The sequence below is a fragment of the Argiope bruennichi genome, chromosome 2, assembly GCF_947563725.1.
Source record: "Argiope bruennichi chromosome 2, qqArgBrue1.1, whole genome shotgun sequence".
NCBI classification, from domain to species: domain Eukaryota; kingdom Metazoa; phylum Arthropoda; class Arachnida; order Araneae; family Araneidae; genus Argiope; species Argiope bruennichi.
Genome location: NC_079152.1, coordinates 71,511,531 through 71,539,290, shown reverse-complemented (window position 1 = coordinate 71,539,290; position 27,760 = coordinate 71,511,531). Strand labels below are relative to the sequence as shown.

Genomic DNA, 27,760 nt, shown 5'->3' with positions numbered 1-27,760 from the left:
ATTTTTTTTAATAATATGATTACTGATAATAGAGTCACTGAGCGTTTAAACTTTATGGTCACTAAAGAATATCTTTCTTAATTTATGTAATATCTCAAGAATTTGTCAACAAAAATTTCTCAGATTCATCATGAACAGATCGATTCATTAACAATGTTTAATTTTAAATGCATCAAACACTAAGAAAATAAAATGAATCGTTTAAAATAATCGGTCGAAAACAGGTTTAAAAAAATCTACTTAAAAAACGATGTACTTAAAACTATAAGCATATACAAAAAATATATAACTAACATAAATACATTTTACTTACAAAAGCATGCAACTAACCTAAAAATAATTTAAATCGTCCGTTGGTTGTCATGCCAACAATCAGAACAATGCGCATGCGTGGATTTTTTTCGCCAGTTACGTCAACGCAAATGCGTAAATTTTTCTACGCCAGTTGGGGTAACGCTATGCAGATTAGACATTTTTAATTTCCTTTATTCTGTGTTATTTTAATTCAAAAGTACTTCAGAATGAATGTGAAACATGGATTAATTAACAATGTTTAATTTTAAATGCATAAAACATTAAGAAAATAAACAGAATCGTTTGAAATAATCCGTCGAAAAATGTTAACCCTAGCCTAATTACTGTTGGGAGAAAAAAACAACTGATGCCTTACTTATTTGGCGATGGGGAAAATGGAAGATTTTTTTGGCGGAAAAGTTGGCGTTGGGAAAAATGGAAGATTTTTTTGGCGGGAAAGTTAGTTTTTAATTAATAATTGACTACCCCTAACATTTAGGGGGATGAAAAATAGATGTTGGCCGATTCTCATAGATACCGGATATGCACAAAAAATTTCATCAAAATCGATCAAGCCGTTTCGGAGGAGTATGGCAACGAAAACTGTGACACGAGAATTTTATATATTAGATATTAAAATTCTGTTGTAAAATCCATAAGTTAATTATTAATTTTTAGCAAAATTCTCCACATTTAATGGGAAGAAGAGTAATTGCAAACGATAATTCATATTTTGCAGATACATTGCAAAAAAATGGAATAAATTATTTCTTTCCTCTTGATATAATCATTCAATATTTATTTTTTTAAATATTCAGAATTTTTTCGTTGAAAGTTTTCAGCATTGTATTTTAAACTTTTTGATAAATATGTTATATGTACAGTCGCAGAAAAAAAAAAAAAAAGGAGCCACTAGCTTTATTCTGGCATAGCTATTAGTACAATCATAAAAAAAAAAAGTATCATTTGAAAGGGCTTAACGTACTTTTAAAGTTTTTTGAATTAAAAATTTCATAAGGAGAGGTCTATATATTGAAATTAGAGCAAATTTCAAAATTTCCAGGGCAACACCAATTTTTCTCATTAAATTTTAAAACTACATCAAAAGTTATTCCCGAAAACCAAATTTCGTTAGTTTAGGCTTATTAGTTTCGAAAGTACAAGATAACATAATTTTGACTTTCTAAAATTAAAATTAAATTTCCAACTCTTATTCATATTGTATAAAATTAATGGCCTAAACTCTTTTTGTTATGAATACATAAGGTATTCTGCCCTTTTTGCATACATATTTAACATGAAAAAGTAATTTTTCAAATATGAAAGAAGCTACAAAATTAAGAGTTTAAAATGTTTTAAAATTATAACGTACATATATTTTGGCAAAAATTGAAGGACATTATGGGAACATTCAAAATGTCAGTTCATTCCTATGAGTAATTTTCCTGTTGCATTAAGTTTTCTGTATTGGTCTTAAAACGATGCATTGAGGGGCACATTGGCAAATTTCAAAATATCGGCAGAATAAATAATAAAGAATATTCTTTTTATTTGCAAATGGCGTTTTTTTGCTTTTTGTAATATAAAAATATATTTAAAAAATTCTACCTCGGTAAAAAGTATGAAATCAAAGTAAAAAAAAAATCTATTGCCATAATGTTTTATTAATTGTCACTACTTTTAAATATGAATTAGTCTCTGTCCTTGCAATACTCTAGAATTTTTACACATCAGCTCATATAATTTCACTTACAAAATATAACAAATTCCAGAAAAATGGGATTTATATTTCGTAATAAATATTTTGAAGGATTGAACCATTTAATTTTACAAGCATTCTGACAAATTATTTATCTTAATAATTTATGGATAACGAATTCCATGTACTTTAACAAGAAAAGGAAGGGTCATTTGTTTTTGTTTAAATTTACTGATGTTTGTTTTCTTACACGAGTTTCAAATTTCTTAAGATTCATACGCCGTAATTATAATTATTGTATATAATCACAAATGGAATTTTAAAAATTCAGTCCTCAAAACTTTATTTATTAAGCACTTAATATTAATATTTTGTATATATATAACATATATATATTATATTATGTTATATTTTATATATATATATATATATCAGCATAATGCAGGTTTGAGGACATAGATGAGGCTTAGTATTTTTAATTTCGTTTTATTCTCTTCCGGGTGGCAGGTATGATTATTTACAAGAAGGCGCAGCGCACAAAAGCAGAAGTAAAGAAGAAGGGAACGAAACAAATGATCACTAGCCTTATATAACATGGGACAGTCTCATATAACATGGGATCCGGCCACGTGTCAATTGAAAACATGTTTTGACCTTTGAAAAGGGCAACGGAAGTATCACTTTCACTCCATTACGTAGATTGATTGCGCAGTAATTTTTACAGCTTCAGTTGAATTAATTAAACCGAAAGTGGAATTGGATCAAGAAATGAGAGAATGAAATTACTATGGGTTAAATTAAGATAAGCTTTGGAAATTAATTTGGTTTAAATTAAGAGTTTAAAATATCATTATATATATATATATATATATATATATATATATATATATATATATATATATATATATATATATATATATATATTAAATCTTTCAACCCTAATAAATTTCTAAAGTTTTATTTTAATTTAGCCCATATCAAAGTCATTCTAAAATGTTCTCTTATTTCCTGATCCCATTCCACTTTTTCTATCTAATTAATTCAAGACAAGCTTTGCAAAAATACTTTCATCAGCGGTTCCCACGCTGCGAGTGAAAGGATAAAAATTGCTGATCTAAACAAATACTTTTGAAAAAGATCCCTGTGTTTTCCTTGCCTGGTTCGCGCATGTGTGGGAAATCCCTATCGGAATCTAGTATTAGCACTGTGAAAAATATTTTCCCTTTCAATATCTCATGTTATATAAGAGGAGGGATAATTAATTTCTCTCTCTTCCCTCTCTTCTTGCCTAATCTATTGCTCTGAGCGGATGAGCCTTGTCCGCGCCTTCTTGTTAATAAATTATACCTTCTCGGGATGGATTAAAGCGAACTTAAAAATGCAAAATGTCTTCATTGTTTTCGAACCTACCTACTGCTGTCAAAATATTATGCTTACTTTATATGTGCGTGTGTGTGTATGTGTGTGTGTGTGTGTGTGTGCGTGTGTGTGTATGTGTGTGTGTGTGTGTGTGTGTGTGTGTGATGATATTTTAAACTTTTATTGAACATTTTTTTAAATTTTGTAGTAAATATAGTTAAGTTTTAATTTCAGAAAAAAAAAAAACATTGAAGAAAATTTTTTACACTATGCTTACACGTTTTTAAACACTGCTGCTACTTTCTGAAATATAATTGATTGCACAATAATATATTATTATTATTTTAACGTAATCATTAAAAAAGCGTGAATATATATATATATATATATATATATAAAGCTACACTTTTTTAATTTTTACATGATTCTTCTAGACAAGTTTAGTCAATTAGAAAGTTCTTTTCCATCTAACAATTACATTAGATGAAACCGCATACTGTATCTTTAAAACCAAATGAATTATGATGCAGAAAGAAATTACTAATGCCATTTTTCAAATCAAAACGCGGTTTCTTCTGTTGAAATAGAGGCCATATACAAATTGTTAGTGGAAATGTTTAGATTAAAAATGTTATAGCGGGTGTCAAAAAAATTCCAAACGCCTTGAATAAAGTCTTATTAGAGATAAAGAGAGGTTTTCCTGTGAGAGAAGTCGGGCGCATGCGGCTCTCAGTTTCATTGTATGAAGTGTCTCTTAGTTGGCACATATAATAAAAATTCTTGCATTAAATAGATAAATATTTTTTAAAACATGTTCTAGAAAGATCTTGTAATAAAAAATAAAAAAATTGAGTTTTTTTTTAAAAAAATAATATTTTAACATAAATATTTGAAACGGCTAAATTACAGTTACATGAAGCAAAAAAAAAAAAAAAAAAACTATTAGAATATTGTAAATAATATTAATAAATGGCGTAAATAATATTAATAATGTAAATAAATTACTTGCATATATTTCTTTTCTACTTTAATTTTTACAAATAAAAATGGCAGTCTGACCATAAAATTAAAAAAAAAAAAAAAAACTCTTAAGAATACGACATGCCCTATGCCCTAGACAAGTAATAAGAGTTTTAATGTCAATATTATTATACATTTTAAATTTTTATGATATGTAACAAATTTTATTTCTGTTTTAGTATATGGTCCCTATGAAGCACGTTAATTTTTCAATTATGTGCAACTGACTCAATTTTAAAGATACGAGTATGCGGTTTTTTTTTTTTTTTTTTTTTTTTTTTTTTTTTTTTTTGTAATGATAGTTTTTTTTTTAATTTGTTTGGAGGGGTTGTATAAAAATTTGAAAAGTGTAAGTTTTTGAAAATTAAAGAATTTTATTATTATTATTATTAACATGGTCTTATTTTGAACTACATTGTAATTTATATTGCTCACTTATTTCTAATAGGTAAAGAAATTGAACCGCGTTTCAATCTTTTTGGGACACTATCCATACCCTGACTGTGTTTTGCTACTTTTTAATCATGTTTTCTTTTAGAATAAAACATTGTTATCGCTTACTGAATCCGCTGGACGTTTCCACTTATATCCTCTAGGCAGACTTTTCTGTAAATCTGTATGAATACGATGTCTCAAAAACTTAACCAGATTTATGGATGGATGGTTTAGATCATCAGAATCTTAAATGTATATCAAATTTTTTCTCCAAATCTATCATCCGTTTCACAATATGTTGATTTATCGATTCGCTTGTACGTAAATGCAATGACTCAAGCTAAATACTTAATTTTTAGAATACGATCCGAATTTGCAATTCTGGTGAACTTTTGGATAAAATTAATAGAGAGAGCATCATTGTTCCAAAAATCCACGTTGGTTCTCTTCACCAAACGATGAAGTTAAAATACTTGGCGAGTCATATTGCGGAAATATATGAGAAAGACGAGAGAGAACATTCCATTTGTAATAATAATTAATAATTTTGGAATGTCCCTTTTAAATTGATCCAATTTTGAAAATTTTAATCCTTGATGAGAAAAATTATAATTTTATTTTTCGAATAAATCACTAGTTTTTGCTGTAAAAAAGGCTTCTTTTTTTTACATTTGATTAAACAACTGTATGTTCCAAGTAATACGTATATAATAAATTGTGCAATAAAGAAGAGAATTTTTTTTATTATGTTTACTTTATGTAATTTTTGTTTAATCTGATTTTATAATTTTTTTTATTTTTACTCTGTCATTGGTTATTGTAGAATTTTCATAGCCTTGAAAACAATATTTTCCCTTAAATTTCAGTTGTATCATTATTTTGCGACAGAATTTTCAAAGAAGGGACATAAATTTTATAACTGCAATGAAAGTAAAAAATAATAGGATTAAAAAAAAGATAATGAATTTGATAATTATGATTTTGTTGTTTCTAAAGGAAATAAAACGTTGAGTCTAATAGTATATAGTTTTTTTTTATTTTGAAATTTGGTTTTTGTAGTTGGAGTTTAGTTACATTAACGTCCCTTTTTTTAAGCAACACTAGGGCTGTTTTGGGACGGAGTATGTAATTTTAAACCGTGGTCGGATGACACCTGAGCTAGCAGTCCTCTCGAAAGTTCTACACCACACTAGCGAGAGGGTATTTGGCTCAAACGGATTGAAAGTGTACCAAAGGCGCTTATACGACGGTTCTTCAGTAGAAGCTGGTCTCAAACCTGAAAGCCTCCGGTTCTGAAGTCGAGACCTTACCACCAGGCCACCATGGCCTGATTGTAGTTTGTGGACTACAGTTAGAAACATCTTTTTATACTTTTAATCGGTTTTAAAATTCAAAATATTATATGCTCAATAGCTCAATTCAATTATTATACTTTTTTTTTATCAAAACTACAAACATATGTATACCAATAAATCAAATGAATATTAACAACCTTTAGCGATCATTTGATTTACCGCTATGAATGGTTGCTGAAAACGTCAGTTAAATATTTCGATTAACTTGGATTTAATGGCTTCCTCGGCAAAATATTTTCAATTTTGAAAGACATGTTACTGATATTACTTCGAAAGCCTATCATCGTTCTGTTCATTATGCTGTACAATTTCTCAATTTCCAGTCTTTATACATTCAATTCATCACAGGTAAGAACAGTAGTGCTTAAAAATGGACCACTTAAAAAAAAAATTCACCGTTGCTTTGTTCCGAAGTTAAAACTTTGAATGTAGTAAGCACAACGAAATATGAAAAAAAAAAAAAAAATATTTTATAATTATTATAATGTGTATATTGAAATCTACTCAATATAGAAAATTAATTTTATCATCACCAATAGAAACAAAAGCATGATGAAATATTAGCGGCAATATTGACAACGATCTAAATTTCACTTCAACGATGAAATATATTATAGTAAAACATGCTTAAATTTTTTTTAAAATTAATTTAAAATCGAAGATTTATTAGGCAAAAAATTACTGTAACTGAAAAGATATTTTTTGACTTTTAAGTTTGAAAAAAAAATCAAAATTTCGCTTCATTTTTTAATTTATTAAAATTTTAATTAGGATAACAAAAATCGCTCCTTTGACCAAGTTCCGATTTTTCAAATATACATGTTAAGTTTGGTGCCTCTAAGTTAGTCGGTTTGGAATACAGATCAACACACACACACAAGCACATTTATTATTATTATTAGATTAAAGATCTTTGGCAACCAGCTTGTTTGCCGGGGATATTTGTTACTTTTAAATTCAGGCAAATAATTTAGATATAATTTCATTTCTAGCATCCCATAAAATTGTTAGACATTAAAGCTGTATTATTCTTACATAAATTCTGTACATTGTTCACATGAACCTTTCTATTAGCGACTTCTTTTATGACATGTTTGTGCTATTAAAAGCGCAAATGTGCTGTCCATCCGTCTCCTAAATTTCTTATTAGAGTAATTTCCTTTTTTTATTCATTTTATAAACTGAACAGATATTAAACAGAATTCTTCTTCAACTTTCAACAATGAAAAAATAAGTGGATCAAATACTTACTAAAAAACAGTGAAAACGACTTGAATTTCAGGACAATTTCAGGAAAATTTGATTAAAAAATAATTTAAAAATACTGTCAAAGTTCAGGAAAAATTTGCTCGACTTGCACGAGCATAAAATAGACATCATTAAAAAGACAAATTTTTAAAATTTCGAAACACGGTAAAATTTTTATTTTTGCAATCATTTTTTATGGAATTACGCGGGAAAAACGACAAAAATGACGACGACACAGAAAAACGGCGAATTTTTAATTAATTAAAATTTTATAAAAAATTTACCAAGGTATGCATTTCCATCCTTTTAAGTGTAAAATGTTGAATTTGATTACTGTAGACCAGATGGTCTGACCCATAGAGCGCCAGCACACAGAAACATAGACACACACACACACAACATAGGTTCATTTATATTATTAGTATAGAAGAGCTTAAGTGTTTAACTGAACGGAATGTCAACACGAGTGTAAATAAGCTCAATAACTAAAATCAGATAAAATTTCAGACAATATTTAGTTTAACATTTATTTTTTTAAAAAGACGCAAAAATTTGTAATTTTTACAAGATCTCATAAAACTTGGTTTAATTCTGAAATGAATGATACTAAACTCATATTTGGAAGATTTAAAATAACAGCAATATAAAACCTTTTATAGAAACTGCCAGAATTTGATTTATCGTTTAGTGCTGAGTGAGTAGAATTATTTTCATAAAGTTTGTACATCAGAAAAGAATTTTTTATAACACCGAGTTAATTCTTTCACAGTTCCCACTTTTGAAAGCACATTTGTTTCGATTTAAAGAGACAATGTGAGGTTTGCAAAATTCATTATTTCACAAAATATTGTAACAGAAAATCAGCCTTGTGGATGTACGGTGAGAAGTACGTTACGCTCGATAACGAATAAAGATGTTTTATTCCGAAAGAGAAACATGAAACACATATAGGGAAAACATAGCCGAATCTTTCGCAAAGACAATACTTTTAACAATCAACAACAAACTAGCAGACAGCAAGCTTATAATTAAATAGTAGCACAGCACAACAAAGTTCAACTTAAAACGACTGAATATTTCCAAAGAAAGAATTCATTCAACTGACTTTCTCTCGTCTGTGCGCCTCCGCATATATAGCTTCTGTGGCAGGTATTAAAATATCGAGAAAGATCCTAGTTTTCCAGCTCTAATAGAGATATCGCTAAAAGTCCTGCATTTTGTTTCCTTTATTTCTGTCGCCAAATGTCGCCAAGTTCGGCTGTTATTGACCTGGTATTCATTCAGCATCCGTTAGGAATATATGTAAAACTCTTTACTACTATTATTATATTAACTGCTCAAGGAAGAAATAGTACAGATTCGTAACGATACATTTAACAAACCAAATTAATCTCTGCTATATCTATTAATTTTACGTAAAAATAGATCCAAAGAATTTTTAACATGCATCATTTATCTAAAACTAAAATGATTAAACATTATGTCAACCCTGTAATTTGTTATAATTTAGTAAAATTTGAATAACTTTACCAATAATTTCAATTTTACTGCTAAATAATCGATATTTTTTTAACATCAGGTTAATAAATTTTTAAAAGAAACTAAAAAAAAAACCTGAATTTGGAGAGAGCAAATATAGATTAGCATTATTAATTAAATTGTATTAGCTGGGAAAAAAACTAATCAGCTTTAATTCTGAGTTGAGAAATTTTAAAGAATATGTTGATAAAAACAGTTTAAAATTTTCATTGGAATTTATATAATGCATTTCACGAATATTTTTTACTTTCTCTTATATGAGGTATGCAAAGAGAAAGTAATGTAATCGTCAAAAAATTCGAAGAAAAAAAAAAAAGTTTTTGACAAATTTACACATTTCAGATTTGTTTGAACTCTAAAAAACATGCATTTTTAGAAAAGTGTCGGTGTATGATAACTCAAAATGCTTTGAGTTAGAAGCATAGAATTTAAAGGAGATTTTTAATCTAATACTTTTATATTTCTATCAAATTTTGACTGAAATCCATTCACAAGAAGTTTGCCATCTATTGAAGATAATAAGATATCCAACATCTTATGAAGCAAATTGGATAATTACAAAATGCAAGAAACTGGATGGAGAAAATTTTCTGTTTTTGAATTGAATTCATCAATGAATTTTCCATTCTATACACTCGCTTGCATGTAAATGCAATAATTCAAAAGATGCAACAATTCAGACAAACAAAATTTGTTATGTAGTCTTGTTAGCAAAATTGTAGTTTTGTGTTAAATTCCTGTTTCAAACGGGAAACAAAAAGACGTCCAAAACGCATACTCAGTTTTTCTCCCTATATTAAGAAGCACAAACCACTCATGTGCTCAAATAAAAATCTAAGATTTTTCTTTCAACATATGATCTGCATTCTTGGCGTTCATGGTCTTGTTCAAAGTGCCCAATTTATGTGCATAAAGGGGGAGGGGATATTAATATCTTTATTAAGAAATATGCGAGAAAGTTTCAGGAAGACTACTCGTGCTAATTTCTAATAAAAACTGTTCAATATTTAAATTTATGTAGCGCCTATTTCTTTACTTTTTGGATTATCTGACGGCCCTCTCTGGTTCATCTATCATTGCGAATCCATATTGAACCAATTCGCCATATTATTGTTTACATTGTCTTGTAAAAAAAACATAACATTAAACTTAATGTTTTTAAACCAGTGATTTCAACTATTTCGAGCCTTAAAAACTCTTCGTCTCCGAGAGATAGCATGAGGCCTGTAAAGTCCCCTTCTCTGCACATATTTCACGACGCACAGGGAAAGGTAGGGATCAATATTTCCAGTAAGTTCGTTTCCTTCCAACACACCTGGCATCGAACAGACACGTGAGCACCAATGAGAGGCAGGAAAACGATTTTATGATGGCACCGTTCAGTCTTGTGTCGCCGTTCGGTCTGGCGCCGCGTTGCTGATCCGAAAACAGATGTATTAAATAGCCTTATTTTCATTCCCTTTAGGTGAGGTAGGGCCTCACCTTTTGGTTGTCTAGCTGTTCCGTATGTTTGGTAAGTCCTTTGTTTGCTTTTCTTTAGAAACAGTGGCAAATGTATACAAATTGCAGTGATGCCACTCCTCTTTTTAATGAGCAGTTGAATAATTTTGTTTCAATAATCTTTTAATTTAATCAGCATATTAATAATTTTTGGGTCAATTCTTTATTTTAGTATCTTAGTGAATATATTTTCGTTTATTTATGTGCTACGACTCATGACAATGTGTGCGTGCGTGTGTGTGTGTGTGTGTGTGTGTGTGTGTGTGTGTGTGTGTGTGTGTACTCTAATAACAAATTGAATGCAAGGAAACATGTGTTTGATCAAGTGTATTTGACAAAATCCGAATATTTTATAGTTCTTATAATTTGTATTTTTTATAAATTTGTTTATACAAAAGGCAACTAGGTCAATAAACGTTTTTTAAACTGTAGCGCTTTTTGTGGCTTTAGGCAGGGCGCATTATTAGGTCCTTCTTTTAATAAATTTTATATATTTCAACGCATTTTTAAAATATTAATATTATTTTAGATTAATTTGCTTTTATTTATTAACTTTCTGACAGTGTATTTGTTTTCATTTATCTATTAGGACTTTAACCCCCGCGGGTATTTACACAAAGTTACTGAAGCCAATTTTTAAAGTTTATAAATATTCTAATAACAAAGAGAACACAATAAATCATATTTGAGTTTGACCACTTATATTTGGTATAGCATCGTCAAATTAAAAAGGCGATTATAAAATATTAGAATATTATTATAAATTAATATCCTAATATTCTGTAATTCATAGAATTAATACTTTTTATTATAATTTATATAATTAGTACATTTTACAAGCTTATTTGTTTGCTAACTAGGAAAATAACGTTCTCTAAATGAGCTGTTGCGACCTTCTCTCAGCTTAGTGGCTTTAGGCAGCTGCCTAGTATCCTTAATCGGAAATCCACCACTGTTTTTATTCCCTGCCAGGCAAATGCTTCTGGACAGCTACTTACTTAGAAATCCGTTACTGCTTACAGATGAAAAAACTACACGAAGTAGATGACACCTGTTTTTCTATTAACCTAATAATTAATGTAAAAAATCAGTATCATTCAACACGATTTATAGATTATATAAGAATAAGTGTGAATAAATACATTCAAATTAAGCATGTGTGATACATATAAAATAGGTATTCTATTTAATTTTATAATCCTCCATACGCTTTGAAGGTGCAGTGACGGCTTAATGCATTTTGCAGCCCTTAACAGTGTACAGTATGAAGCTTTTCTTTTAACAAACTGGTCAGTTTACTTTAATTTTTTTAACATAGTCGATATGCTGATGATGAATTATTAGTTAATTTTTTTCATTGTAATAACTTCCCGAAAATATTTGATTTTATATGTTTATTTATTATGATTCATGAATGAATGTATAGTATTCCGTTTGGTTTTTATATAAATTAAAATAAATTAAGAAAACTAAATAAAGTGAAATTAAACCTAGCCATTTATATTTTACAAAGTGTTGATTTTACCCTAATATTTTACAATACTTACTTGACAAAGTTAATTTTAATTAATTAATTTAATTCTCATTCAATTTTTAATTAATTTATAAATTATAAAATATTAATTTTGTAATTCCTAAAATTTGCATCTTTTATAAATGTATTTGTTTAGCAGCTAATAGTTTTTTTTTTATTTGGCCTGCCCTCTCAACCCAACGGCCTCAGGCAATTACATAAGTGCCTAATTGGAAATCTGTTACTGCAGAGGAGGTAAAAGGACTTGGCTGGAGCTTAAATTGAGCAGTCTACCACATGTGAGGTCTAATTCATCGATAATGGATTCACATATGTCTGCTTCCGAGGAATAACTAACAAAAAACACCCGCTTTTAACACTTTACAGATTGAAAGCTGACTGTGCCTGATATTTTGTCGATTTATGTTTTGTAGTACAAAAATAGAAAAAGTAAAAAGATCACCAGTCTTTTGAAAAAAAGAAAATAATAATAATATTTAACAAAGTAGAAAAGGCGATGGATATAAAATATAAAATAAATATCCATAACTTTCCATCGGACCGGCGAATTAAAAAGTATGTGACAGTTTTAAACCCGCATTAGAAAAAAAAAATTACCCAAAAAAAATGGTAAAAGTTTCATAAGTTAAAATTATAAAAGAAGACGAAAGATACGGAGAAGAAGATATATATAAAAAATGAATGAAAGTAATATAAATGATTTTTTGAATGCAAATAGTCAGATTATTTTCCTGGCCCTTGCTATTTTAATAGCAAATGAAATGAGGTGCAAGCGGTGCGTTGGTAATCCACGTTTGGTTCTCGTGAAACAAACAAAAAATGTTTACGGGTTTACTTGGAACTGTAAAAAACCTTGCAACGCTTCAACGATTGCAAACCTTGCAACGATTAGAACGGGTTCCTTTATTAAAGGCTTTAAGCATAGCCTAAAACAAGTTGTCATTATTATATACAAATATATTAAACGTGGCATATTTTCAGATATAGCATATGAGGCAGATATCAGTTGAAAAGCAGTCGGAGAATATAGTAAGAAAATAAGAGACGTAATAGTACGTTATATAACAAGTAATAATGACAGGCAGGGTGGTCTAACTGAAAATGGAAGGCCGAAAATCATCGAGTTAGACAAAAGTCTTTTTTTTTAAAGAAAGTATAATTGAGGTCGGGTAATTACAGGCCAATGGTATTTGGAGGTATCGAACGGGCAAATAAAAAGTCGTTTCTTGTGCCTGTAACCAATAGAAATACTAAAACAATGCTGAGAATTTAGATGAATATGTTCTTCCTGGGACTACAATAATAACAGATGAGTGGTTTGTTCAAAGAAGCACTCTCTCTAATAACGAATATTTTAGTCACCAACAAATTAACCATTCCAAAAATTTTGTAAGCCCAAACGATGTAAATGTTCATACGCAGAATATTGAGGGTTTTTGGTCCTTAACAAAAAGGTTTCTGCGTAACAAACAAGGAATACATCAGGATCAGCATTTTGACTACTCGATGCAATTTATTTGGGAATTTAGGATAAGTAAAAACAAGAGATTTAATATGTTACTTAATTTGCTAAAAATAAATCATTAATGTTTGTGCACTGTTTTTGGCTGTTTCGTTTTTCTTACACAATTTTTGGGCAATTTTTTTTTCCAATGTGGGCTTAAAACGGCCACATACCAATTAAAATTCTATCCGCGGGGCATATAAAATCTTCTGGCGGTCCGGATTTGGCCCGCGGGCCATAGTTTGCCCATCCCTGTCTTAAATGATATGAACTCAAAACAAACAATTACTCAAGAGAATACCCCTTCTAATAAGATACTATAATCTAAATAAAATTCAGCATTTCAATACGTTCACATATACACACTAAAAGTAAAATTTATCTGGTATACTCTATCAGTTTCAACCAACAAAAGAATCAATTTAGTTTCACTGAATTATTAATGGATTACCTTCGTTTTAGCATGCAATGGATGGCATGACAATTAAACCTTAAGAATTATTAATACTATATAAACATAATGCTTTACGGAAACCTTATTCAAATTCAACAATATGCCAATTCAACAAGTAAATTCATTTATGCATTAATTTTAGAATTTAAATTTTCTCTAAAAACATACACAAAAAAATAATAATTATACCCAGAACTCAAAATTACAAATTTAAACACCGTACATATTAAAATATATGCTTAAAAATAAATAAAATATTATACGAGAACCAGTGAAATACAGATGCACAAAACAAAATATTTAAAATAATCATTCATTATTCACTAGTTATTAACATGCAATTCACATTCCTGCTTCCGTTTTACTACTAGATTTCGTTCTTAAAGACAATAATATGATACGATTCTAATACAGTCACCCGCAATGAATAACTCTTCAAATGACCACAATTTATTCAAAGCTTGGTTCTCTGCTTCAGTATCAAAACGCTAAAGTTATGATTGTATTAAACGAAATAGTATTACAATATTCACTACAGAAATAATTTTAGCATACAAGAAAAAATTTCTGTTTTTATTATTCTTGTTGTCATAAGCAATGTTGCTTAACAAAAATCGCATGTCAAGATTCTTTTAAAGTTACACAAGATGTGCAATTCATTAAACAAACAAAAAAAAAAAAGAATTTAATCAAGCGAGATGTTTACTTCCGTTTTACAATATTTTGTCAAGTATATACAACTACCCAATTCTACGAAATTACCGCTGCCTCGAAAACAACTTTTTATTTCTTTTGTACTGATGTACAAATTAATTCTTCAAATTTCTCAAACGCTGACGCATTGACAAAAGTTACAAACTTATTAACACTGACCTGTTCATAAAGAATACACATTTGCACTGGTGTACTTTCAAAATATTCTTTAAAGAAAAATCCACATGCTTGTAAAATAAATAAAACAAGATACTATGCACTAATAATTAAATACTGGCGTATTCTTTAAAAACAACTAAAACAACACTATCATGTTAAAGATAAATTACTGACCATTATTACTAAACTATATTCATAACAAATACTAAGGAGGGTGCATGAAATCAAAAGCTCTTACCTCAATCCTACCGACTACGCCAGTAAAGTTTTTTCCTTTCAGCTATGACGAGTCCTCGCGTTTTCTGACGCCCAGGTTGGCCGTTCTGTTAGTTTGTCATTTCATGTAGACGTGGCCAACTGCCTGTCAGTATAAATGAAAGCCAAGCGCCTGATTCTAGACTATAGTTTTAATTACATAAATTTACATTATGTACATGGGTTAATTGTTGTGAAATGTACAGCTTTGGTAATTTAAGAAATATTTTCTTAACCATCAACAAATACTATTGGACATGGCGTCCTCTCCTTCTCTCGCCTAGCTTCTTCACAACCAGTCCCTTTCTTTTCCCTCAGGTCAATGCTCTCTGGGGGCGACCTTGGAACCCGGAATGCAAAATTTAGCAGAATATCGCCCTGTGGAGTGAGAGAACCATGGCCGATCCTTACTGCATTACAATACTTCATAACCTATAATTAAATACATCAAGGCATCGTAAGCTGAAGATGAGGATGGATTTAGGTCCAGGGAAAATAAATTTTGATAGAGAAAAAAAATTATGATCGCCTTCATTCAAATTCCTTAGTATTTGTTACTAAAAAATTTGTCAAGAAGATACATTGACTTGAAACATTTAAATTTTATTTATTCGAAAACTTGAATTTAATTTTATTTGTCACGATTTAAAAAAAAAAGAAAGAAAAATTTGAGAATGAATCGCGAAGCATTTTTTCGGTTCGAGAAAGGTTATGAAGAAGATAAATTTAAGGAATGCTAGAATAATAAATGATAATACACTGGATAAGACGATTTATTAGAAACATGAATTTTTAAATGAATAACATAAAAATTTAATCCCCACACAGTTTGATTAAATGAAAAAAAATTATATTCCACAAAAATGTTACAAAAATTCCTTTAACTCTCTTTAAATAGTTTATTATAAAATTTTAATACAGATCGATGAATAATATAATTCATAACAAACGACGAATAATATAATTCATAACAAACGACGAATAATATAATTCATAACGACTGACGAATAATGTAATTCATAACGAACAACGAATAATATAATTCTTAACGAATGACGAATAATATAATTCATAACGAGCGACAAATAATATAATTCATAACGAATGACGAATAATATAATTCATAATGAACGGTGAATAATATAATTCATAACGAATGACGAATAATATAATTCATAACGAATGACGAATAATATAATTAATTTACAATTATATTATTCAGAATTAAAGGAATTGAAAATTTAATATTTGCCAGCAAATATAGAAAATGCTTGGACTTATTTCTAGTTTATGTTTCTTTTTTATGGTTACTGTTTGATCAGAAAATTCAAAGAGAATTTTTTTAATTATATAAAATGCATTTACAAGATATGGTAATCAGTTTGATCAAAAACTGCAGGCACTCACAAATTCATTCGAATCAATTTTAAAGTTTAGTTTTTGGAGTGCAGATTCTTCTCAGGTTGACGAATCTAACGGACGCTTGCTTTGTCCACATTTCACTGCCAGAAAGTCATTTGTTCAACTCCACTAAATAAAATGACCAGGATCTTTGAAATCAGAGATGCTCTAGAAACTAAGCGCACAATCCGGTTCGCTGGATAAGTCTTCGCAAAATTCCAAAAATATTTTTTTAAAAAAAATGAAGAAATAAGATCGTTAATTTACTTTTTCTATTTTTCTTCAGGGCGAATTTTTTACACTAGTCCTATTAAGGTGGCCTTATTTTGAGTAAAATGAAAATTAAAAAGAGAACTTCTTCAGAAAATAACCTTCTAAAAAAATTAATTCTTACTCATTACTCATCTTTTTTTAAACTTTTCAAGGATAGTTACACATGTGAAAATATGATTGTTCCTTAGCTTTAAATCAGTCCCACAGAAAAAAATAAATAAACCTGTAGGATGAAATTGCACTCGATTCTGTCCAATTTTATTTGGTTCACTGAATTGGTTCCAATATGTCACGCTAAAAACTTATTTAAATAAATAAAAAAATAAATTGCAGTTTCTTCCCTCCTAAAGAATCGTGGGAAGATGTCTCTTTAGTTTTATTTAAAGTGAATACATTTATCAAAGCTCACTACTTTAGCTTAAAAAATAATATCGCCTGTTTTAATATGAACAAGTTATTTTTAAATAAAATCCGGGAGAAATCGGAAAATTGAGCTTAATTCCGAGAAAAATAGTTGAAATTTGAGACTGCTCTCTGCTATTACTGTATGTTTGATTACGTTATTTATCGTAGATTATATAGAATACGAAATGTTTTCCTAATATCCTTTATCATTCCCATAAGGAATCGACACCAATTGCTATTAACTCCAAATTCTGCCCATTGAACAAAGTATACCTAACCTATAGCAGGTTGACGCTCCTATAATAAATATGATAGTGAAAAATTCCCAACCGGGCTGCTGAATGGAACAGCGATCTGATCAGTTAAAAAATGTTATTAACCTAGTTGCCAAATAAATAAATTTGTAAGAAAATACAAAATATGTGAATTATAACTTTTGACTATAATATGTATTTATATTCAATTTTTAAAACCAACAGAAACGCAAATTGAAACATGACTACTTATAATATTTATTATAAGCGTTTATATTTTAAGCTATTTGTAATGAATAATATAAGCAATTTAAAATATAAATAAATTATAACTACTTATAATATTTTAAGCAGTTAAAATAAAACAATTTAAAATATAATTGCTTATAATATTTGAAATATTAATTATTTATTTAACTATTTATATTATATTCCACTTGACAGGTCTTATAAAATATTTTTATATTATATGTATTTGAATGTAAAATCTATTATATCCTTATAATCTATCATAATTTTTTGTCAATATTGTTCAAACAAAGAAATCAGCAATTATAGTTAATTTTTCAAAAATTGAATCTTATTTTCCATTATATGCATATCAAGAAATAAATAAATAAAATTATCTATGTTCTCATAAAGCTACTAAAATAAAAATAAAAAAATCTTTTATATGTTGAGTAATATTAAAATATGTTGAAATGTGTTTAAACAGAGACTTCATGAAGTACATCACTTAAAGTCACAAAATGTCTAAACCCTCCAACAATACTCCATGTAGGAAAGATACAGAAACATTTCATATTTAAGAAGTATAATTCGTTCACTTTTTGGAAAATATCTCATATTCACTTATTTTCGATCTTATTTTTTTATTTTCAATTTCTAAATAAAGTCTTACGGATACTTTTTTTTTTTTTGGTCTACGAACATAATAATAAAATCTTTTCATGTTATATTGTTCACTATTAACACACTACAGAAATTTTTTTTAAAAAAAGTTTTAATTTAGTCTATTTTTTAAAAAGTAAATAAACAATTTATTAATTGAATTTTCTTTCTTTTTTTCTTTGTTAATATTTCTTGTTCCAACTCTCTTGTTGATTTGGGTATTGGTCGATGATTTCAAAAATATGTAAATTACAGATAAAAAGTTGCAGTATTTTTAAGCAATTGATACATTGGAATGACTACAAGCTGATATAGAGAAAAAAGAGGATTTTTATTATCTATACTTATAATAAAGCTCAATGTGTGTGCGTGTGTGTGTGTGTGTGTGTGTGTGTGTGTGTGTGTGTGTGTGTGTGTGTGTGTGTGTTTGTGTGTTGGCGCTCTACAGGCCAGGTCATTTGACATATAGCTATCAAATTTGGTACATGTATACCTTAGAGGTCGGGAATGTGCACCTGGGGTCCCTTTTTTTGAAATTTTAATTAGAATTTTAATTATTAATTAAAAACTAACTTTCCCGCCAAAAAAATCTTTCATTTTCCCCACCGCCAACTTTTCCGCCAAAAAAAATCTTCCATTTTCCTCACCGCCAAATGAGTAAGGCTTTAGTTGTTGTTTTTTTCTCCCAACAGTAATGAGGCTTGGGTTAACATTTTTCGGCGGATTATTTCAAACGATTCTGTTTATTTTCTTAATGTTTTATGCATTTAAAATTAAACATTGTTAATTAATCCATTTTTCAGATTCGTTCTGAAGTACTTTTGAATTAAAATAACACAGAATAAAGGAAATTAAAAATATCTAATCTGCATAGCGTTACCCCAACTGGAGTAGAAAAATTCACGCATTTGTGTTACAGTAAGTGGCGAAGAAAATTCACGCATGCGCTTTGTGTTCTGATTGTTGCCATGACAACCATTATCAACGGACGATTTAAATTATTTTTAAGTTAGTTGCATGCTTTTGTAAGTAAATTGTATTTATGTTAGTTATATATATTTTTGTATATGCTTATAGTTTTAAGTACATCGTTTTTTAAGTAGTTTTTTTTTAACCTGTTTTCAATGATTCAAATTATTTTTAGGTTAGTTGCATGCTTTTGTAAGTAAATTGTATTTATGTTAGTTATATATTTTTTTGTATATGCTTATAGTTTTAAGTACATCGTTTTTTAAGTAGTTTTTTTAAACCTGTTTTCGACCGATTATTTTAAACGATTCATTTTATTTTCTTAGTGTTTAATGCATTTAAAATTAAACATTGTTAATTAATAGATCTGTTCATGATGAATCTGAGAAAATTTTGTTGACAAATTCTTGAGATATTACATAAATGAAGAAAGATATTCTTTAGTGCCCATAAAGTTTAAATGCTCAGTGACTCTATTATCAGTAATCATATTATTAAAAAAAATGCTTTGTTTCAGTAAAAAATATTATTATATTAATTGCAGATTAATCATTTTCTCTTTAATTTAAAGCATAAATTCTACGAGGGGTAACAGAAAATTAGAGAGATACATATCACGTTATGACTGAAGGCCTTTATAATATTATGAGTGAATTATATGACTATCAAAATTTGAAGTTTTAAAATATTTTGCTGAAGAATCTATTAAAGTTGGAATTGCGTAAAATATGTAATGGTACGACCGGAGTTTAACCCCCTGCTTTTAAAAATCGCCAACAACGGCCTTGCGAAATGTTCAAAAGCAAAGGAGGAGATGTTTAATCATAGTGCATAATAAAGATTGCCAGCTTTGGCGCGTTATCGCAAATTGGTGAAGAAAGGGGTTAAACTCCGGTTCAAGCTATTTAATTATTAAAATTTAAACGAACATTAAGATTGGCGAACCGGCTGGTCGCCAGAGGCGGCTAGTAATTAAATAAATTTACAATTTTAATGAAAAGAATAATAAATAAAAATAATATAATTAATAAGAAGTAATATATGGAAAAAGCAATGCAAAAAATATTATCTCTAAAATTTTTCCTTAACCAAATGTATTCAATTATATTAAAATGATTAAAATGCACTTCGAGAACAAGAAATACAAAAATGAATATATATATATATATATATATAATGGTAATTATTTGATGATGAATTTTATTTTATGACAGTTTTGTGAATTATCAGTTTTTTGCAGACATGATAATTTCTTCCGATTTCAGTTTAGTTTCTCGATTTTTATACCGTATTCTTCAGATCGTCGAAAATTATTCAAAAGTAAATGAAGTGGAATTTTCTTGGTTTAAAAAAAGGATCTCGAGTAAAGACAATTAACTAAATCCTTCAATAAACCATTTCAGATGGAGGAAGACGTCTAAAAGAAACAAAAATAATCCCCAGAAGCAAAAAGAATCTTTGTATTCTAAGATTTATAGCCCGAGTCACTGTGATTTTTCTTAACAGGTGCAGGGGAACATTTATCCTTATATTTCGTCCTTATCTTGAGGAAATCCTTCGCTGAAAGAACGCACTATACCCCCCCCCCACCGTCACCACCACCACAATCGAAATAATTCACACTGTTTTCTTTATCATGAGCTACGTGGTATCGGAGAAAACCGTTTTTGTTGCGATATTATTTAATCTTTAGAATTTAATCGTTTGCATTCAGTCCTGCAAAAAGTTAGATACGATTTTGAAAAGTATTTTTTCAAATTTATTTTCATAATTCTTATATTTTAATCCTGAATACCGCTGTTTTTTTTTTTTTTTTTTTAATTTTTAAACACAAATTGTGTAATTTTTTTTAAATGAACACAAGTAATGGCGAAAAGAAGTTTAAATGTTTAATTTCGAATTTAATTTTTAGTTAATGATTTAAAAGTTTATTCTTTGAATAAAATTATCTTACTAAAAGTTTTTTATTTGCAAAAAAAAAAAAAAATGTATTAATAAATAATTTCTTCTAAGTTAATCAGATTTAATTGAAAAATATTGCAAAAAATGTAATAGATTGAAATTTGAGTTAATGCGTAACATAGGAGATAAAAAAAAACATTTTTTTATTTATTTCAACGGGGTTTTCTTTTCTTTTAACAATATATTTTATCATCGACAGTATATGACATTCAAACTTTCTCTAACACACTGTGTCAAAGTATAAAATGTATGTTATATTTTAATATTTTCTATAGCTTCCGAAATTATTTTACAAAATAAGCTGCCAGTATATGAAATGACAAATGCTTTTTCATTAAAATGAGGTAATGATTCCTATTCAAACAATTTATATAAAAATTCAAGAAATACGAAATGAAAGACATGTTGTTGTTGTTTTTTTTTTCTACAGAAAGATTAAAAATTTAAACGCTTTTTCGTTGTTTGTTCCGAGCTATTTTTTACTGCTAAAATTTGTGCATTGGCAAGAAATTTTGAATTTCGCTTAATTGCTCTCTCCATTAAAATATTTGATGTTGTTTTCTCTTCTCTCTTGTGGATCCAATGCATTTGGTTTTAATCATTAATTTTCCTGATGTTCTTTACATTTTAACTTTATCGTATATGAAGTATATAAAGAGGTATATCCAGGTTTTAGATCTCTCTCAATTTCGAAAAAACATATCTTTGGAATTCTGTGTGTCTATGAATTGGGAAATGCTTTAAGTAAGATGGGTGAAATTTGGTATATGGTCTCTACTACTACATTTTGTAGTTTTATACCAAATTTCGAACAAATTCCATTTATTTGAAGTCTGCCTATCTAACTGTTCGAATATGTGAACTCGTTAACTAAAGGATGTAAGAAGCTATATAAACAAAATTTGGTGAACAGGTTTAGCATTTAAAGTTTAGAATCTTAATGAATTTCGAGTCAAAAATCTGTCAAAGGATTGATCGTTTGTCTACCATATTTTCACAAGCATGCAAATACGATAGCTCAAAAACACAATTACTTAGACAAATGAAATCTGGTCTGTGATTTTTGTGACTACAATTACAGTTCTGTGTGTCAAATTTTGGTTTTAATCGGTTGGGTGGGGGGCGTCCAATATGCACATTCGGTTTTCTCGCATTTTTGCATTAAATATAATCTAGCGATTATTCGCCAAAAAACGGGTGTCGTCCTCGTCATCTGACCGTGGTTCAAAATTACGAGGTCCGTCCCAAAATAGCCCTAGTGTTGCTTCAAACGGGACGTTAATATAACCAAATCAAATCAAAAAATCGCCAAAAACGATTATTCGCCAAAAACGCCAAAGATTAATGGACTCTTTCGTAATTATGGTTCTCCAATGGCATAAGATTAATAATACACGAATATATTTATTGGAGGATATGCGAGAAACGATCGGGAAGACTATTCCTGCTAGTTGTCTTTTATACTTGATTACCAATCTCTTTTCTGTTATTTCGCGGCCATCTAATATGACTCTTCCCCACAGACTCACTCATAATAGAATATTGTCATTCGAAACAATGCTACCTCGCTACACATTTTCGATACTTTGTATGAAACCATTATTCTTTCAGGTTTCGAGTTTGATTAATGATTTCGGTTACGCTTCCCCGTTCTTCTGAAGCAGAACGGTAAGCCATTGTTAATATTTAAGTGCTCAAAAATAGAGTAACGAAGCACCGTTATCATTCTGTTACAGTTCGTTAATGGGCATTTTTTGCTAAATAGGGAAATGGTCCAATTTTTCATCCCTATTGCTTTATAGATTGACGATATAGAGAGAAAATTGGAGTTTTACATTTTTTCGTGTTTTTGTAAAAAGGCAACTTTATTAAACTTTAAAAAGGATTTTCCCTTTAAATTGTGTGCAAATACAAAGAAATATCAACTTTCTGTTGTAATATAATAATAACGACAATATATTTGATTAAAGTTTTATTTAATATGATATTAATTTAAAACATTTGAGTATTTACTAAATGTGTAATTGTCACATTTAATTTATTTAAATTTAAAAATAAATTATCTAAAAAAAAGTATAGATTCAGGTAAAAATTTGCAAATTATTAAATGGAAACTCTATTATATTTTAAATAATCTATAATACAATAATATAACATCTTTTATATTTTTCAAGGAGACAAGTGACACCGAGGTAAAGAATAATTTCCGAAAACTTTTGGCGAAATTTTGCCAAGGTTGGCTCTTGCACCACTAAAACTCACATCCATCCATTTCATCCGGAAAACATTTACATGTATAACTCCTTAAATTTAATTCTAGAGGATCAATAAAAGATATTTTAAACAATGGGAAAACGTAAAAGGGTGAACTTAAAAGCTAAGTGATAACTGTTGTTTTATCATTACGGAATGTTTTGCAGATGTGATAACAGATGGAAAATGTAAATAAATCTCAAGGAATACTTTTAGACATTTCTATCACATGATTATTTTAAAATGAAGTTTAATAATGTAGTTAAAACGCTAAAAATGATTGCAGAAAAATTCAAAAAAATTTTTCAATATTTTATTCTAGAAAACCATATGGCCGATAGAATGTGTTAAGTTTTTATCGTTAATAGTTTTGTTCCTAAATAAAATTTTAATTAATCATGAATAATAAAAAATATATATTATATTTTTTGCCAATTATGAGGAAAATATCCATTCATAAAAATACAATTAAAATTACTCATAATTATGGAAAAGATATTTCTATAAAAATGAACATAAATACGTAGGAAAAAAAAACAGAGATCTTTAAATATATAGATTAATGAAAGTTCATAAGATGCATTAAATATGTTTCGTGCATCAGATAAATAGTTAATACTTTGATTCTTATTTTAAATTCCCTCATGAAATTTCTTTTAAATTTCAAAATAATAATAATAATAAATCCTGCTTTTTTTATCATATACTTTTTAGAAAACAAATAACTCTCATTATCCACAAAATTTACATGTTATGGTATCTTACAAAATATCTATGCTGTTCAAACCTTCGATAAAATTCTGATCAATTTATAGTGCTAAAATAAAACTAATTGGTTGGATTAAATGAAAAAAATTCAGCCGCTTAAAATATGGTATAATAAAGGAATATCTTTATATAGGATACCTCACCATGATACTAGGATACCTCACCATATATAGGATACCTCACCTGAACTGTCCGAATAATTTTATATTCGTACGTTTATAATCTTCTGTGGGATCATTTACTTTTCTTGGTGTATTTTTAAGGAATTGACCTCAGTTAAGCTCTTTTCAAATTCATTTGTGACATAAAATCTAAACTTTAAGATGTTTTGATATTCTGGATGGTTATAATTAAAGAATTCTTATTCAGAGCACTATAGAGAAAGAAAACAAGTTATCATTTAACTGTAAAATTATAAAGCTATGCTCTAATTTTAGAGCACATAGAAACAAATCATTCATTTAAAATGAGGTCACACTCTATGGAAACCTCATTTGATATGAGGTCACACTCTAATAAAAACCGAAAGAAAAGAAGCTTCTGACAAAAAGAATGGTCATCCTTTTGACAGATAGTTTCTTTTCCTTAGGCATTATTTAAATTGATGACTGGATGTTTATTTATTAGAATTGTTACATATAATATATAAATTCCTATATGATTAGCAATGTATAATTAATACACTTATGCATTTAAACTCATTGAATATTTATAGAGTAATAGGTCGAATTATGTTTATATTAAAAACTATACTTTTATATTTCTTTTTTTCATGTTCTGAAATTAATGCAACTTAATATTATGCTCTTAGACAACTAAAACTTTTTTCTCTGCAATGCTTTGAATACTTAAAATCTTATAATTCTGCATTTGATAACAATTCATTGCGCATAAGAAATTCAGCAGGTTAATATGCTGCTAAACGATTACAGTTATCATCCATAAGAATTGTATTTCTGAAGGATGATTATTTTTACACTATCCATCCAGTAGAAAATCATAATTTGTATCAAACTTTCATATAAACTAAGTTTGAGCTTTAAATATTTTTAAAGTCTCAATAGATAAAATATTATACATAAGATTAAAAAAACTGTAAAAGAATGTAACTTACCAAGCGATAATATATCGAAATAGAAGAGAATCGACGTTACTGGATTTTCAGTAAAAATTGATATGAAAAAGATGCACAGGAAAAAATGATCCTTTTTGTGCCTTTCATATTTAAAAGAAACTTGTTGACGTATTGCCGAAGTATATACCACTCTTAGAAATGGGAAAGAAATTGATTCAAAAGTGTAGACACTCTAAGAAGCAATGCACGAAAGTGACTAAAATTTTCTAGAAAGATAACCGAGACCGGAAGAATTGTGATAGTAAACATACTATATATAGATAATTCTTATGTCTGGCTTCTCTATTTCTATTATTTGCTTAGGGAAGGCATTTTCGCAATAGCTTAGAAGGAATGTAAGACTCGATATCTTCTATTGGAAAGATAAGTATATATTTCTAGTCCAAGAGGAAGAAATATAAAATTTTCTAGATTTGTTAGAAAAACGTTATATTTTTAATAAATCAACAAATTTAAATTCATTTTCTTGCTCTAATAATTGGTATTGCAAATTTCATGTCTAAAGCTAATTTAGAAAAATGTATATATTTATAAATGAAATCGAGACGCATTGACAGCTGTAAAAATCCAAATTACTGAATAAATTTGTTCTATTTTTGCTTACAAATGGTATGAACCAAAAGAGAAGTTTCAAAGAGGGTTTTATAATAATTATTAAAATAGTTAATTTATTCCTTAATTAAAAATTGTACTAGATGAAGCTATCCGCGGTATTTTAGTGATGTTAATAAGTGAATTCTTTTAATAAGACATGGTGAAAGACGGTTCAAGGAACATATTGGTTATGTTTTTCATAATCTTCTCGCAGCACTCACACGTCGTTGCCCCTAGCATGCTGAATGTCAGTGAAATCAAGACCACAATAACATAAATTAAAGCTACGAAAATAAAGTGGCAAATAGTAATGATTTTATACATTTATTTTTCTTTTGATGGCGATGTTGCCTTGCCAATACAGATTATCAAAATCAAAATAAATGAACTGTGAATGAGCTCTAAAAAAGGAAAAGAGGCAATAAAATTAGAGAAAGTTTGTTGCAAACGATTCCTTTAGAATTAAAATTATATAAATATGATTTTCATGAAGCTTGATTTCCCATTTTGACTTGTTGCCAAATCAGAGAAGTAAAACTCCCATCGTCACGCATCCGCGTTTCTGTCGCGGATCAGCAAAGAAAATATTTGAAATCATTAAGAAAGCAATAAAATTAAAAATTAATTGCTTTTAAAATCCATTTACATTAGCATTTAAATACATTTTGATAGTTCTTGCTTTAAACGAGAGAGGAATATACGAACTTTAAAATTATTTTGAATAATAATGCAAATAGAATGTTGAATACGGAAATTTGTTTTCGATTCTTAAAATTTCTTGAGAAAAGTGACTAGTTTTTAATTTAAGAATTTTAAAATATTTTTAAGGCAAAGGTGCAAAGCAAATTTGTTTCGAATAATAATTGTTTGTACTCTTTTATGCTGCACATATTTTTTGAAGAACGCATCTTTAGAAAAATCATCCAAAATATTAAATGAAAAATATCCCCCATTAAATTTTAAAAATCGGGCTTCAAAATGCATTGAATAACCATTACGATTACCTGTATACCAATTTCGTGACTTTAAATGCGATAGATTTATCTGTCATAAACACTTCATTACATAAGTGTAGATAGAAATCATAAATATAAAAATTGTTTGATGCAGAATATTTTGATTAAAAATAACACTGTAGACGATTAGAGGAGACAATTTTTCCAATTTCTTATTATAAATAAATCTATCCATTCTTACATTTGATTTTATGTCATGGAGCTGTCAACAAATCATTTGATGTAAGATAATTGTAACGTTTGGTATACTCTTCTATTTAAAATATTACTTACCAATACTCAAATTGAAAGTAAATCATAGCACAACAGTCATGATAATGATCTTACTTAATTTTATTAATAATAAATAATGTGGAAATATTTTCTGCCTGGTATTCCAACCAGTTGTAAATATAATGAGAATTTATGTTATTTATTTAAAAAAATGGTCTGCTTCACTTTCAGAAGCGTATTTAAAAGATAACTAAAATTCAGTGAAACTCATTAGATTATTCATAGCAGTTTTAGTCTACCAACAATTTAAAATAAAACAGTGTCTTTAATCCTTAATTTTGTTTCAGTAACAAAAAGTTTTTATCTGTAGTTTATCAGAGTTTTGATTCCCATTTTCTGAAACGTCAGTTTAACGAACAATGAAGTGATAAGCATTTATTTACTTAATTCATAAGTTTTAATTTTAAAAAATGATATATAAACGATAAAAACGAAAAATTTAAATTATAAAACGAAAAAATGGTAATACGTGAGAGTATTAACTGACATTATTTGCA

At 28.3% G+C, this 27,760-nt stretch overlaps 2 protein-coding genes across 6 annotated transcripts in view; one reads left to right on the top strand and one right to left on the bottom strand.

Moving 5' to 3' along the window:
* LOC129958329 (uncharacterized) overlaps positions 1–27,760 on the bottom strand; it is a 70,030-nt gene that overhangs the window by 24,111 nt on the left and 18,159 nt on the right. Inside the window, exon 1 of one of the 5 annotated variants that reach the window (XM_056070768.1) lies at positions 25,360–25,524. The exons of 3 other annotated variants lie outside the window; for them this stretch is intronic. The gene's annotated coding sequence lies outside the window, so the exon portion shown is untranslated. Of the gene's footprint in view, positions 1–15,052; positions 15,502–25,359; positions 25,525–27,760 lie in introns of those variants that run through there. One more of the 5 variants, XM_056070746.1, reaches the window with a different exon arrangement.
* LOC129958358 (fasciculation and elongation protein zeta-2-like) overlaps positions 10,316–27,760 on the top strand; it is a 70,318-nt gene continuing 52,873 nt past the window's right edge. The window contains exon 1 of the mRNA XM_056070795.1: positions 10,316–10,462. The gene's annotated coding sequence lies outside the window, so the exon portion shown is untranslated. The remainder of the gene's footprint in view (positions 10,463–27,760) is intronic.